Genomic DNA, 13,818 nt, shown 5'->3' with positions numbered 1-13,818 from the left:
ACGAGATACTGCCACCTAGTGGACAGGCGGTATACCCTTCAGACCCCATGAGGAATAGCTGCTGCAATGCTGTAGCTAATGGAGAACAATCTGCATTTTTCATTGCAGATACATTCTGACTGCAACCGACCTCTTCACCAAGTGGGTTGTGGCAAAAACCCTCTACACCAAAACAGCCAACGAGGTGTCCAGGAAGATAGTCAACATTCTTCTTGACTTTGGACTGGTAGAGAGGATCATTAACGACCAAGGACGGGAATTTGTGAATGAGGTACAGTTATATACAGTATATAAGACACAGTGTATGTGATGTGTGACAAAAAAAAAAAAAAAAAAAGACCATTTCAAAATGGCGCCGGTTGGGTGGCTGCCAGTTAAACAGCTCAGTCTTACTTCTACTTTTCTAGCCCTTTTTTAGCCCTTTTCAACCTTTTATTTCAAACTTTTATCTTTTATCTTTTAACCGGAGTGCTCAATATGTGCCTGATAAACGGAGGAGTGCGGGTGTATTCCAGAGAGGAGCTCATTGCCCTTAGGAGTCGAGCTACTGCTCCTCCAACAGGAATGCCCAGCAAAATAAAGACACGCAGACGAGGAACGAGGGCTGGAGCGTTCGTGAGGGCGAGGAGAGACAGACAAGCCAATAGGACCTACCTGCCGTCTGTTCTTATGGGGAACGTCAGGTCGCTGGTCAACAAGGCTGATGAGCTCTCTGCTCTGATGAAGGGACAGGGGGAATATGGGAAATGTAGCCTGCTATTCCTGACTGAATCCTGCCTGAATCCTGGCATCCCAGACGGAGCGGTAGAGCAAGATGGTTTCACCATGGTCCGCGCGGACAGAACGAGAAATAGCGGTAAGATCAAAGGAGGCGGGATCGCTGTGTTTGTTAATTCCAAGTGGTGCAAGCCAGGTCATATCACAATCAAAGAGCAAGTCTGCACTCCAGACATAGAACTGTTGGCGCTAGGTTTGAGGCCAGATCTCTGTCCGAGAGAGTTTTCCCATGTTGTGGCCGTGACTGTTTACATTCCCCCAAGCGCGACCCCGGCGCGCGCAAATGACTTCATCCATTCCTGTATCGCGGGGATACAGACTGCTCACCCAAACGCATTTATCATTGTGAATGGGGACTTCAACCATGTAAATATGGAAAAGACATTGACGGATTTTACCCAGTATGTCACATGTAAAACAAGGGAGAACAAAATACTAGACAAACTATATGCCAATGTGAAGGGAGCCTACACATCCACTGCCCTCCCGCCACTAGGGGCATCCGATCACAACATGGTCTGGATGGAACCAACATACACCCCTATCATAAAAAGGCTGCCTATCACCACCAGGACTGTCCAGCAATGGTCAGAAGACGTGGAGGAGGAGCTGAGGGCGTGTTTTGAAACAACCGACTGGGGGATGTTCCAGAGAGTCCACGGGGAGGACATAGATGGTCTGCTAGACTGTGTCACAGACTATATCAAGTTCTGCGAGGAGAGCATCGTCCCCATTAAAAAGGTACGGTGCTTTCCTAACAACAAGCCGTGGATAAATGGGAACATCAAGAACCTTCTGAAAAGGAAGAGGAGGCTGTTTAAGGCAGGGGACACTGAGGGAGCCAGGGCCACTCAGAAGGAGGTGAAGAAGGAGCTGAGAGCAGCCAAAGAGGAATACAGGAGGAAATTGGAGGGCGGGCTAGTGGCCCACAGCTCCAAGGAGGTGTGGAAGGGTTTCAAGAAGATCACGGGCCACAAGCAGCCACATACTGTGGTGGAGGGGACCCGAGAGCAGGCGGATGACCTGAACTGCTTCTTTAACAGGTTTGACCAACCATCCCCCTGTCACCCCCCACAGCCCCCGACCCTCTCCTCCCCTCTCCAATGTACCGCACCCCTGGCAACAGTAGCCCCCACTCCCCCTGACCCCCTCACACCCCAGCAGCAATTGCCTCCCCTTACCAACACCAGGAGCCAGGGAGCATGCTTCACACCTGGAGACACCGGTACTCACAGCTTTATAACATCTGAGCAGGTGAGAAGGCAGCTCTCCAGGGTGAATGTGAACAAGTCCAGAGGTCCAGACAACATCAACCCCAGGGTTCTGAAGGTGTGTGCTGGAGAGCTGGCGGACACATTCCAACATCTCTTCAGTCTATCTCTAAGACTGAGGAGGGTGCCACAGCTCTGGAAGACCTCTTGCATTGTCCCAGTGCCAAAGAAGGGACGGGCCAGCACCCCAAACGACTACAGACCTGTCGCCCTGACACCACAGGTCATGAAGATCCTGGAGAGGCTAGTGCTGCAACACCTTAAGCCCCAGGTGAAGGACTTCCTGAACCCCCGGCAGTTTGCATACCAGGAGAGCATGGGGGTGGAGGATGCCATCATTTACATGCTGCACAGGGCCTACACACACCTGGAGAGGCCACAGAGCATGGTGAGGACCATGTTCTTCGACTTCTCCAGTGCATTTAACACTATCAAGCCATCACTGCTGGCTGACAAACTAGCAGTAATGTGTGTGGAGGACTCCCTGACGGCTTGGATCCACAACTACCTCACAGACAGGCGTCAGTATGTGAGACTGCAGGGCTGTCAGTCTGAGGTGGTGGTGTGCAACACCGGTGCCCCCCAGGGAACTGTTCTGTCACCCTTTCTCTTCACCCTCTATACCTCCGACTTCCAGTTTTGCTCCGACCAGGGCCACCTGCAGAAGTTTTCGGATGACTCCTCTATCGTCGGTTACATCACAGACGACAGGGATGAGGAGTACAGGGCCCTGGTGGAGAGCTTTGTGCAGTGGTGCGACACCAACTACCTTTTGCTTATAACCAGCAAAACAAAGGAGTTGGTGGTGGATTTTAGGAGGAAGAGAAGGACCCCAGCCCCCATCACCATCAAGGGGGTGGAAGTCGAGAGGGTGGACTCCTACAGGTACCTGGGAGTACAAATTAATAACAAACTGGACTGGACTGACAACACCGAGGCTCTTCTCAGGAAAGGGCAGAGCAGACTGTTTTTCCTGAGAAGGCTGAGGTCTTTCGGTGTCTGCAACAAGCTGCTGCAAATGTTTTATCAGTCGGTGGTTGCCAGCGTTCTGTTCTTCGCCGTGGCCTGCTGGGGTGGAAACATCTGTGCCAGGGATGCTGCGAAGCTAAACAAACTGGTGAAGAAGGCCAGCTCTGTGGTGGGGACCGGGCTGGACAGCCTAGAGGTGGTGGCAGAACAGAGGATGGGGAAAAAACTGGCGGCCATGCTGGCCAATCCCTCCCACCCGATGTACTGCGAGCTGGCGGGGATGAGGAGCAAGTTCAGCCACAGATTTGTTCTCCCCCGTCAAAGTACAAAAAGATTTGGACAGTCCTTTGTTCCAGCTGCACTCCGACTCTACAACCAGGCCCTGCAGGGTGGGGGAGACCTGGAGCTGGAACTTTTGGAACTTTTTACTTATTGAGCCTGCACTGTTTTATGTATTTTATTGAATGTTTTCTGTTTTCTGTATTGAATGTTTTCTGCCCTAACTGAGCTGTTTGACAACAAAATTTCCCCATTGGGGACAATAAAGGTTTTCAATCAATCAATCAATCATTTGATAATTGTAATTTAATCTAATTTAATTGCATACACTAATGCATCTGCAGGTCAACCGTGGTGTTTTTGAGGCTCTGGGTGTCAAACACTGCATCACGTCAGCCTACCACCCCCAGGCCAATGGACAGGACAAGTGCACAAACCGCAACGTGAAGACTGCGCTTGCCAAGTACTGTGGGGAGGGACAGAACGACTGGGATGCCCATTTGAGGGGCGTCGTAATGAGCATCAACACCTCTAAGCAGGTAGCCTACTATTGTGTAACAACTGCATATGTAAACAATTCAAACAAACATAGAAAGAAACAAAAAACAATTCAAACAATATAGAAAGATGGTGAAATGCTATTGATTGTACTTTTGTTTTGTTTTACAGCGATCAACCAAGTACACCCCGTACTTGGCACTGTTCGGACGGCACCCTCGCAGCCCAGGTGTCATCAACACAACACAGACTGAGGAGGGTGACGACTCAGCTGTGGTTGTGGTTGATTTGCCAGAGGAGGATGTACAGGCGAAGACTGTCGAAGTTACAGATCTACATGCAAAGGTGATGTAAAAATGGCAATTTATGCATAATAATATCTAATAATAACAAATATGCATACAATGGCAATATATGCTATAAAATATGAATATGTTTCACGGGACAATTAATTAAATGATTAAAAAAAATCTGATTTACCAGAACATCCAAATTGCCCAGGCAAGGCAGAAAAAGGCCTACGAGGCCCGGAACAAAAAGGGGGTCAAATCCTTTGACTTCAAAGTTGGGGATGAGGTCCTACGGGCAAACAAGCGGAAGGAGGGATGGAAAGGAGGGTGACTGGAGGCCAATTGGTTTGGGCCGCACATCATATCCTCCATCTCACCCAAGGGTGTGGTGATGCTGTCCAGCACCAAAGGGCCTCAGCTAAAGCACATCATATCCACCATCTCACCCAAGGGTGTGGTGATGCTGTCCAGCACCAAAGGGCCTCAGCTAAAGCAGGGTGTGAACGTTGCCCAGCTGAAGCCGTTCATCGGGCCTAATTTGAGAGGTATTATTATTGTTAATACAAGGACACACACTAAGTGTGTATGTGCAGTAACTGTATGTATGTGACGTATGTGGTTAGATGTGGCTACAGGCCCCACGCTTTCAACTGCCAGGCTCTCCCTCCGTCTCTCTGGGGCCTACGTCCAGGATCGGCCTGGTGACAGACTAGACAGCATTATTAACATTGGCCATGGAATTGTCCTGCCGGAGACCGGCTGTTACCCATTGACGCATCCTGTCTGTCCATAGCTCCCGCTCTGTAGCATCTCCACTCCTCCTTATGGTGGTGACAATACCCGGTCCCTTGTGGGGGTCACTACACTCATTGGTGTGATTATTATCATGGTTCTGCTTGTAGAAATGCCACTATGGTGGTGACAATACCCGGTCCCTTGTGGGGGTCACTACACTCCTCATTGGTGTGGTTAATCTCATGGTTCTGCTTGTTTGAGGTTTTCCCAAATAAGATATATATGTGTACACATGCTATATTTCGGTTAACCTACACAATGTTTTTACTTGATTCCAGCTAATTTGTGAATGAATACGTTTTTGTTTGTGTATGGTCAATCCATTTTTATGTAAATATGGTTTCATGCTGTATTGATTTACAATAAATTCATTGCATTTCATTCAATCTTGTTGCTTTACTACAAAAAACACATCTGATTGAGGAAGACTACAAAACATTGAGAAAGGATTTGGTAAACCAAGTATTTCATGCGTCATATGGTAAGAAGAGGGGTGTGGCCATCGTAATTAATACATCTCTACCATTCTCTGAAGAGAAAGTGATAAAAGATAATAGGAGAAGATATGTAATGGTTGACCCTATAACATTAACCATAGCTAAAGGTAATGCATCTTTTTTTCTTTTCATACCTACTCTAACGAATTAAAATGATTAACAAGCATAATGGCACAGAGAATGCAGAGATGTGTATATATACAAAGGGTTGAAATATATGTTATTATTATTATTATCACATAACAGCTATTTGAAGCAAACTATGGAAAATGTATAACTGAGTAGTGAAATACTCAGAAATAGTGAAATACATTCTTAGAAATGTCTACCTTGTCATGATTACAAAGATACCACTTGAACACACACACTGTGACACATTGGTCACACGCGCGGGCACGCGAAACACACACACACACACACACACACAACAGTTTCAGATCTACTAACGGGTCTTCGTCGTCATCGTTGGCATCGCGAATCATAGCGAATCATAGCGAATCATAGCGCGACTTATGGCCGGAAAGGGCAGAACCTATGGCCGGAACCGGAAAAGTGGGAAAATATGGTACCTACATCGGAATGGAATACAATGCAAATAACATCGGATATCGAAAAGCAATTCAAATTAGTACCCAACACTCGAATGGAATACAATGCAAATTACACCGGATATCGAAAAGCAATGCAAATTAGTACCAATACACTCATCACCAAATGTAATACGCTGCGCTCAAATGTAATACACATGCTCAATGGAATACACTCATGACCAAATGTAAAGCGCTGCGCTCAAATGTAATACACATGCTCAATGGAATACACTCCTGACCAAATGTAATACGCTGCGCTCAAATGTAATACACATGCTCAATGGAATACACTCATGACCAAATGTAATACGCTGCGCTCAAATGTAATACACATGCTCAATGGAATACACTCATGACCAAATGTAATGCGCTACGCTCAAATGTAATACACATGCTCAATGGAATACACTCCTGACCAAATGTAATACGCTGCGCTCAAATGTAATACACATGCTCAATGGAATACACTCATGACCAAATGTAATGCGCTGCGCTCAAATATAATACACATTAATTTTATTTTGGCACAAATATGCCGTATTTTTGCATTGTATTTAGTGTTACACGTGTATTGCATTCCGATGTGTGTATTGCATTTGAATGTGGCACGATCCACCCTCCATAGTCCGAGTTGTTGTCTACCATTCTAAGTTAGCTCGGCTGAGCGAAAGAGTTTTATTCCTTTTGGTGAGGAGAAAAGGGCAAAACAGTTCATCGTCTCCGATATTGATTCTCCCCGAGTGCAATGTAGGTGGAAGCTGCCATCATAAACGTTAACATACGTGTATGTAATTTACCGGTAACCTGAATGGATGAAATGGATGACGAAAAGCTCATAACTTGTCAACCAGTCAACCTGACATCTTAAATTGTGGATGGAGCAATCATCTATTTTAACGGTTTGACAGTCAAGGGCAAGATATGAACATCACCATCAGCCAGCCACTACACCTATATAGCCCACAGCTGCCACTATACACATTACTAGCTATACGAATTACTGCATGCATGATTTATTTCCGTGTCATGCCACATAGCTACACGGCCCATCTCACATACAAGACTATTACATAATAATAACAATCGAGCATGTAGGCACAATATGCCCAGTTGTACCTTGTAGAAATTGTGGAAGCAAGGCAAGCATATTGGTAGAGCCTATTGTAATCAGCCTGCCTGGTCCGACTTCGGTGGTGTTTTACGTAACAATTGAGAATCGAATGTTGTCGTGCGATAATATCGCATCGCATGCCGTGTGCATTGGGATGATATTTTATCATAGACTTCAATGGTGTGAGTTGAGAATCGAATGTTGTTGTGTGACAAAATGCCGTGTGCATTGGCCTTTTAAGCAATGTTGTTGTGTGACAAAATGCCGTGTGCATTGGCCTTTTAAGCAATGTTAATGTAAGACAAACTAGACAACAAATTGCACAATGCTGATTTATTCAACTGTAGACAATGGGGATTGATGGGTGAACTGATACCTGTGAGATGACGGGGAGCAGACAGAAGGCTACACATTTCTGCTGCTTGATCATAATAAATATGTAGGTGATAGGCATACTGTTTGCTTTACTTACTTATACTGTTTGCTAGGTGAAGCGATTCTAAGTAAATAACTGGGTGACATTAGGCCACATGTAACGGGATGTAACGTTACCTAACATTAACTTACCCTAGCAGACAGCTAGCTTGCGTTTTAATTTTCTAATAGCTTGAATAGTACGCCGGGGGCGTTATAAGGTCGGTGATGTTCTTTGTCTTCGTTGGTGAAGTGGGACGTAAACTCTGATGGTCTGAAGTTGGCGCTGGTGCTGGCATCCATTGTTTTCTACTCTGCCAATATGGCGCCGTAAACAAAGTTACGTGACTCGAGTCACGTGACGTCCAGAGCTCTATTCATACTAGGTATGACGTAGATTTTGAGTATTCAGTGCGTTCACACTGTATAGAAATTTGAGTATGCGGTACTACTATCGATACTAGATTATCCAGAATCTGAGTATGCGTGAAGAGCATACTATTCCTACTCAACTTCCCCAAAATGCATTGCGCATCTCTTCACTCTCGCCAAACTGCGTCATACAAACTCGTACAGCTGTTGTCTATATGGTCCAAGAGCCCGAAGACTGAAAGCTCGCAATAAACATCGTTTTTTGCACAGATTTGAGTGTGCAGATACTGCTTTTTTGCACTCTATTTGATACTCTTAAGCTGCAGGACCTCAGCTAAGTCTTATCACGGATGAGCGGTGGAATTTTCACTATTGGGGAATTTACATGGTGAAATTGTCACGTCCTCTACCTCTAGGTAGTGGGCAGTGCTCTCTCTCTCTCTTTCTCCCTCTAATTGGCAGGAGTGGCTTCAGGTGTGCGTTTGTCCGGCTGTTCACAATTACCTCATCGTTAGCCCTGTATAAAGACCCGGTCCAGCCTTCACTACACTGCCAGATCGTAGCTTCAGTTCCACTGTTAGTCACGCTTCCAGCCTTACTAGAATTCTGTTCAGTCAGTCTGCTTTGTACCCTAAACCCTTATTCCCTGTGCCTGCAGTCCTTTCAGCCTGCCTCCCTGCCCTCCTGCCTACCCACCTGCCTGTCCTACATGCCCGCCTGCCTGCCCCACCAGTCCTCCTACCTGCCCTCCTGCCCTACCTGCCCTCCTGCCTGCTTGCCCTACCTGCCCCCCTGCCTGCCTGCCCTACCGTTGGGAGGCTTTAAAAAGCAAAATCCATTTTGCAGATAACACACAGCAAATTCCATGTGGACAGCCTGGCCATGACCAGCTTCACAAGAAGCTGTGCGGAGGTTTGGGGCAACACTTATAAATGTAGACTACAATCACTATTAGTATTACAAAAAAGAGCCATAAGGTAATTGTGAAGTCCACGAGCCCCCCAACAATCAACTCATGGATAGAGGACATGATGAAATTTATAAAACTGGAAAAAATTAAATTTACACTTAGGGGTTCCTCTGGGAACTTTCTTGCCAGATGGCAACATTTTTGTCGCATATAGACAACATGTCTGAACTTCCAGAGTACATTTTTCTTTCTACACTCTGTTTTCCTGTAATTATCAATTATTAATTTAATTTTTTACATTTTTGCTCTCACCAACTCATTTTCATTTTAGACCCCTCTGAACAATCTTTTCTCTTTTTTCTTCTTTCTTTTTTTCTTTCTTTCGTTTTCTCTTTTTCTTTTTTTTCTTTTCTTTTCTTTTTTTCTTCCTGTCTTTACCCCGCAAACCTTATTTATTTATTATCTTTTCGCTACTACATGATTATTACTATAACTACTGGTAATAACTTACTAGTCTGAACCTGTACAATTATTACACCCCTTTTCAAAAATGTCTTTGAAAGAAGGTATTTAGACTATAATTTGTCTTCGAATAATGTAATATGCTTGCATTGTATGTACTTATGTGTAAAGAAAATAATTAAAAATCTATATTAAAAAAATCTATATAATGACTTACGCCAAATTGGTGCAACCCAGTCCAGTAGGCTACCAGATACGATGTTGTAATGTATGCACATATTTTGCTACCATGGTTGCCAGATGGAATTGACAATGTCCAGCCCAACCGGTCTAAAAGCTGCCGAATCCACCCGTCCAGTGTGACCAAAAGTAGCCCAATCTGGCAACACTGCTTGCTACGTTCTTGCAGCTCGCGTGAACACAGGTTCTTCCATCAGCGCTCGCCTGCCGCTTCGATTGCAGACTCAAGTTAAGAAATTAAAAGCAGCAGAATTCTGGGGTCTGCTCTTTGACGGATCAGAAGACATCAACAAAACCGAGCAGGAAATCGTGTACATTGTGTCGGTGTCGAGCAACGGAGAGGTTAGCTCAGATTTCCTTGGATTAATTAATCTTGGGGTGAAGCGATCAGCACAGGACAGTATGCATTGTATCTATTTTGCAGGGCTCCCTACATGGTTTGTCCTCATCTCTCTTTGTGTATTGAATAAATCACTTTGAACAGTCACAAGCTTGCTTTTCCAACAGTGGATGTCCTACCCATGTGCTTTGCTTTTGCTCTGCATTAAGTCCAATACTGTTCAAGTTCCTCAGTTTACTATCTGTTTAATGGAAACTTGCTGTGGATTTGGGTGATTTATGGAAGTTAAGCTGAAGCCCATGTATTTTTCTTTTCGTTCACAGTGAATTGTGCTTTTCAAATTCTTCAGCCAGTGTTCAAGCATGATAGTCCAATGGATTCCACCTTTGCTGTCACATTACATTTCAATTTCTATGGTTTCACTGAGCTTTCTTTTTTGTAACCAAACCTGATGTGATGTATATTGCTCAGATTTTTTAGATCTCTATTCCTAGTCAACACGCATCCCTTCACCAAGTCAAATACTGAGTCTTTATTGCGATAATGGGCACAAGCTTAATACTGCTTTTTAGGCTTTCTTTTTACGGCTTATTTCCTTGGACGGACTCCACTGGCTCCTGGAGGACCCTCTTCCACAGCACCTGGCCACTGACCGCAGACAGGGCCACCACACTGTACTCTGAGTGAGGGATGGGGAGAGAGAAACAGAGAAGGTATGAACAAAAGGGAAAGAGATGCAAAGAAAGCATAGAGAACAGAGAGAAAAAGAGCAAGAGAAAGAGGGAAGGGGAAGGAGCAGGAGGAAGTGGGAAAGAGGATGGGGAGAGAGAAAGGAGAGAGTAATACAGGTGGGTTGGATTTATTGCATGTTTACAGTAAAATAGTGTGTCTCAGCAGCTTACCTGGACTAGCAGGATTAAATATGGAGATTAATATTACATAATGACAGATAGCCCACTGTGGTGTACGGGGGTTAGAGGAAGAGGGACATGAGAGAGGAAAACAATAAATATCAACGCTTTCTCTAAACCCCAATAATTTCCTTCAACAGCAGAGGCCAGTAGGGATGTCAAGTGGCATCCGTAATAACATGCCAAACAGGGGCGGCCAACTTGGCGACGATGATGACGACATACCTAGTAACCAGATGAAGACGACCACTGGCAGCAATATGCTGCAGTCACGGGTGAGCAAGCAATCCTATAGTCAGGGGTGCATATAACTGGTGCGCCAGTGCGCATGCGTCGCCAAAATGCATGCTGCACGGCAGATCAGCCGCATGAAGGCGCTCTTGCGCACCAACAGCTGGAACCGCTGGGAGAGGAATTTACTTCCTAAAAATCCAACTGCTAACTGCTGACTGCTGCATCACTGAGGCACCCGACGAGCCGTCAAAATGTCCAAGAAGCAAGCCCCACTAAGTAATTATTTTGGTGTTCCGCCACCTCCTAAAAAAAAAACACCAGACTGAGCCATTACCTGAGCTGCACAGAAAACTTGCATTTGTTGAAAAGTGGCTGCAGGATGTCGGCTGGCTAATGGCTAATGATGAGCGCACCGTGATGTGGTGCAAAATATGCCGTGAGCATCCCCATCTGGCCGATAGAAGCAACGCTTTTTATTTGGGGACAAAGAATTTCAGTCATCCACCGTTTGATAAGCATGAGAAAAGCAAAGAGCACATTAAGATAGTTGAAACTATTGATAACAGGAGCAGCCAGGATCGCAGTCGCCCGCTTGACAGGTGGCAGGACAACATTAGTGAAGAACAGCGTCATGGACTGTGTAATATATTTCTCCTGGCCTTTCACAAAGCGAAACATGCACGCCCAATGCGTTCATTTGAAGAGGACATTCCTCTATTCGAGAGGCTTGGAGTTAATGTCGGGAGTGCATATCATACACGAGAAGCAGGGTCCCGCATCGTGCAGACTATCGCACAGACAATCAGCTCGGAACTGTTTAAGAAATTAAAAGCAGCAGAATTCTGGGGTCTGCTCTTTGACGGATCAGAAGACATCAACAAAACCGAGCAGGAAATCGTGTACATTGTGTCGGTGTCGAGCAACGGAGAGGTTAGCTCAGATTTCCTTGGATTAATTAATCTGGGGGTGAAGCGATCAGCACAGGACATAGTATGCATTGTATCTATTTTGCAGGGCAGCCAAACTACAGAAACTATGAACCAACATTGTAGCTCTGCTACAGAAAGTACAGGAGGACGTTGACATAAACACAGATGATGAACTGGACGCTTACATAGAAGACTTGCTCACCGAAGAATGAACAGAGACAAACACAGACAAAGAGTCTTCACTCAGTTCCTTACTTGCAAGACAGCTCTCCACTCTATTTTATTCTAGACTCTGGTTGGTCTGTGCTTCCGTTCATATAGGGTGAGGGTGTCCATGTTTGTGGGGCAAAAGGTGTGGCCGATACATGCACAGTTCCCTGAGCATCTGAGGATGACCTCTGTTTGGTTTGTTTTTTATAAAACTGCAGTATCTTTATCTTTCTGTTTCTGTTAAGTTAGCATCTCCATCCTCTCTGGGTTTGTACAGGTTTTATGGTGGTCCGACTGAGACTAGCCCATTAGCGTGTAGCACATGTCTCATTTTAGTCCTTTTATATAGCCGTTATGTATGCTAATCTGTATTAAACCAAGAAGTCTTGATTGACTGTAGAACAAAACAGTCTTGAATAGGTTATCCCAGTATTCCCAGCCCAGCCCAGTTCTAAAGCTTATCAGGTTTACCATCTCTCTTTGTGTATTGAATAAATCACTTTGAACAGTCACAAGCTTGCTTTTCCAACAGTGGATGTCCTACCCATGTGCTTTGCTTTTGCTCTGCATTAAGTCCAATACTGTTCAAGTTCCTCAGTTTACTATCTGTTTAATGGAAACTTGCTGTGGATTTGGGTGATTTATGGAAGTTAAGCTGAAGCCCATGTATTTTTCTTTTCGTTCACAGTGAATTGTGCTTTTCAAATTCTTCAGCCAGTGTTCAAGCATGATAGTCCAATGGATTCCACCTTTGCTGTCACATTACATTTCAATTTCTATGGTTTCACTGAGCTTTCATTTTTGTAACCAAACCTGATGTGATGTATATTGCTCAGATTTTTTCGATCTCTATTCCTAGTCAGAAAATGGGATTTCTTGTTCAGAAGAGGCATGTTGTGGATTTGTCACCTCCGTTTCAGACATCATATTAAGGTTTTCCCATAGATTCCTCTAGTTCTGTTAGAATGCAATGAATATAACCCAGGCAGTTTTTTTCCACTGGCTCCTGGAGGACCCTCTTCCACAGCATCTGGCCACTCAGGTGAGTCTACACGCATCCCTTCACCAAGTCAAATACTGAGTCTTTATTGCGATAATGGGCACAAGCTTAATACTGCTTTTTAGGCTTTCTTTTTACGGCTTATTTCATTGGACGGACTCCACTGGCTCCTGGAGGACCCTCTTCCACAGCACCTGGCCACTGACCGCAGACAGGGCCACCACACTGTACTCTGAGTGAGGGATGGGGAGAGAGAAACAGAGAAGGTATGAACAAAAGGGAAAGAGATGCAAAGAAAGCATAGAGAACAGAGAGAAAAAGAGCAAGAGAAAGAGGGAAGGGGAAGGAGCAGGAGGAAGTGGGAAAGAGGATGGGGAGAGAGAAAGGAGAGAGTAATACAGGTGGGTTGGATTTATTGCATGTTTACAGTAAAATAGTGTGTCTCAGCAGCTTACCTGGACTAGCAGGATTAAATATGGACATTAATATTACATAATGACAGATAGCCCACTGTGGTGTACGGGGGTTAGAGGAAGAGGGACATGAGAGAGGAAAACAATAAATATCAACGCTTTCTCTAAACCCCAATAATTTCCTTCAACAGCAGAGGCCAGTAGGGATGTCAAGTGGCATCCGTATTAACATGCCAAACAGGGGCGGCCAACTTGGCGACGATGATGACGACATACCTAGTAACCAGATGAAGACGACCACTGGCA

Source organism: Nansenia antarctica (genome assembly GCF_963989245.1).
Source record: "Nansenia antarctica genome assembly, chromosome: 1".
NCBI lineage: Eukaryota > Metazoa > Chordata > Actinopteri > Argentiniformes > Microstomatidae > Nansenia > Nansenia antarctica.
Note: the sequence above shows the minus strand (reverse complement) of the source record.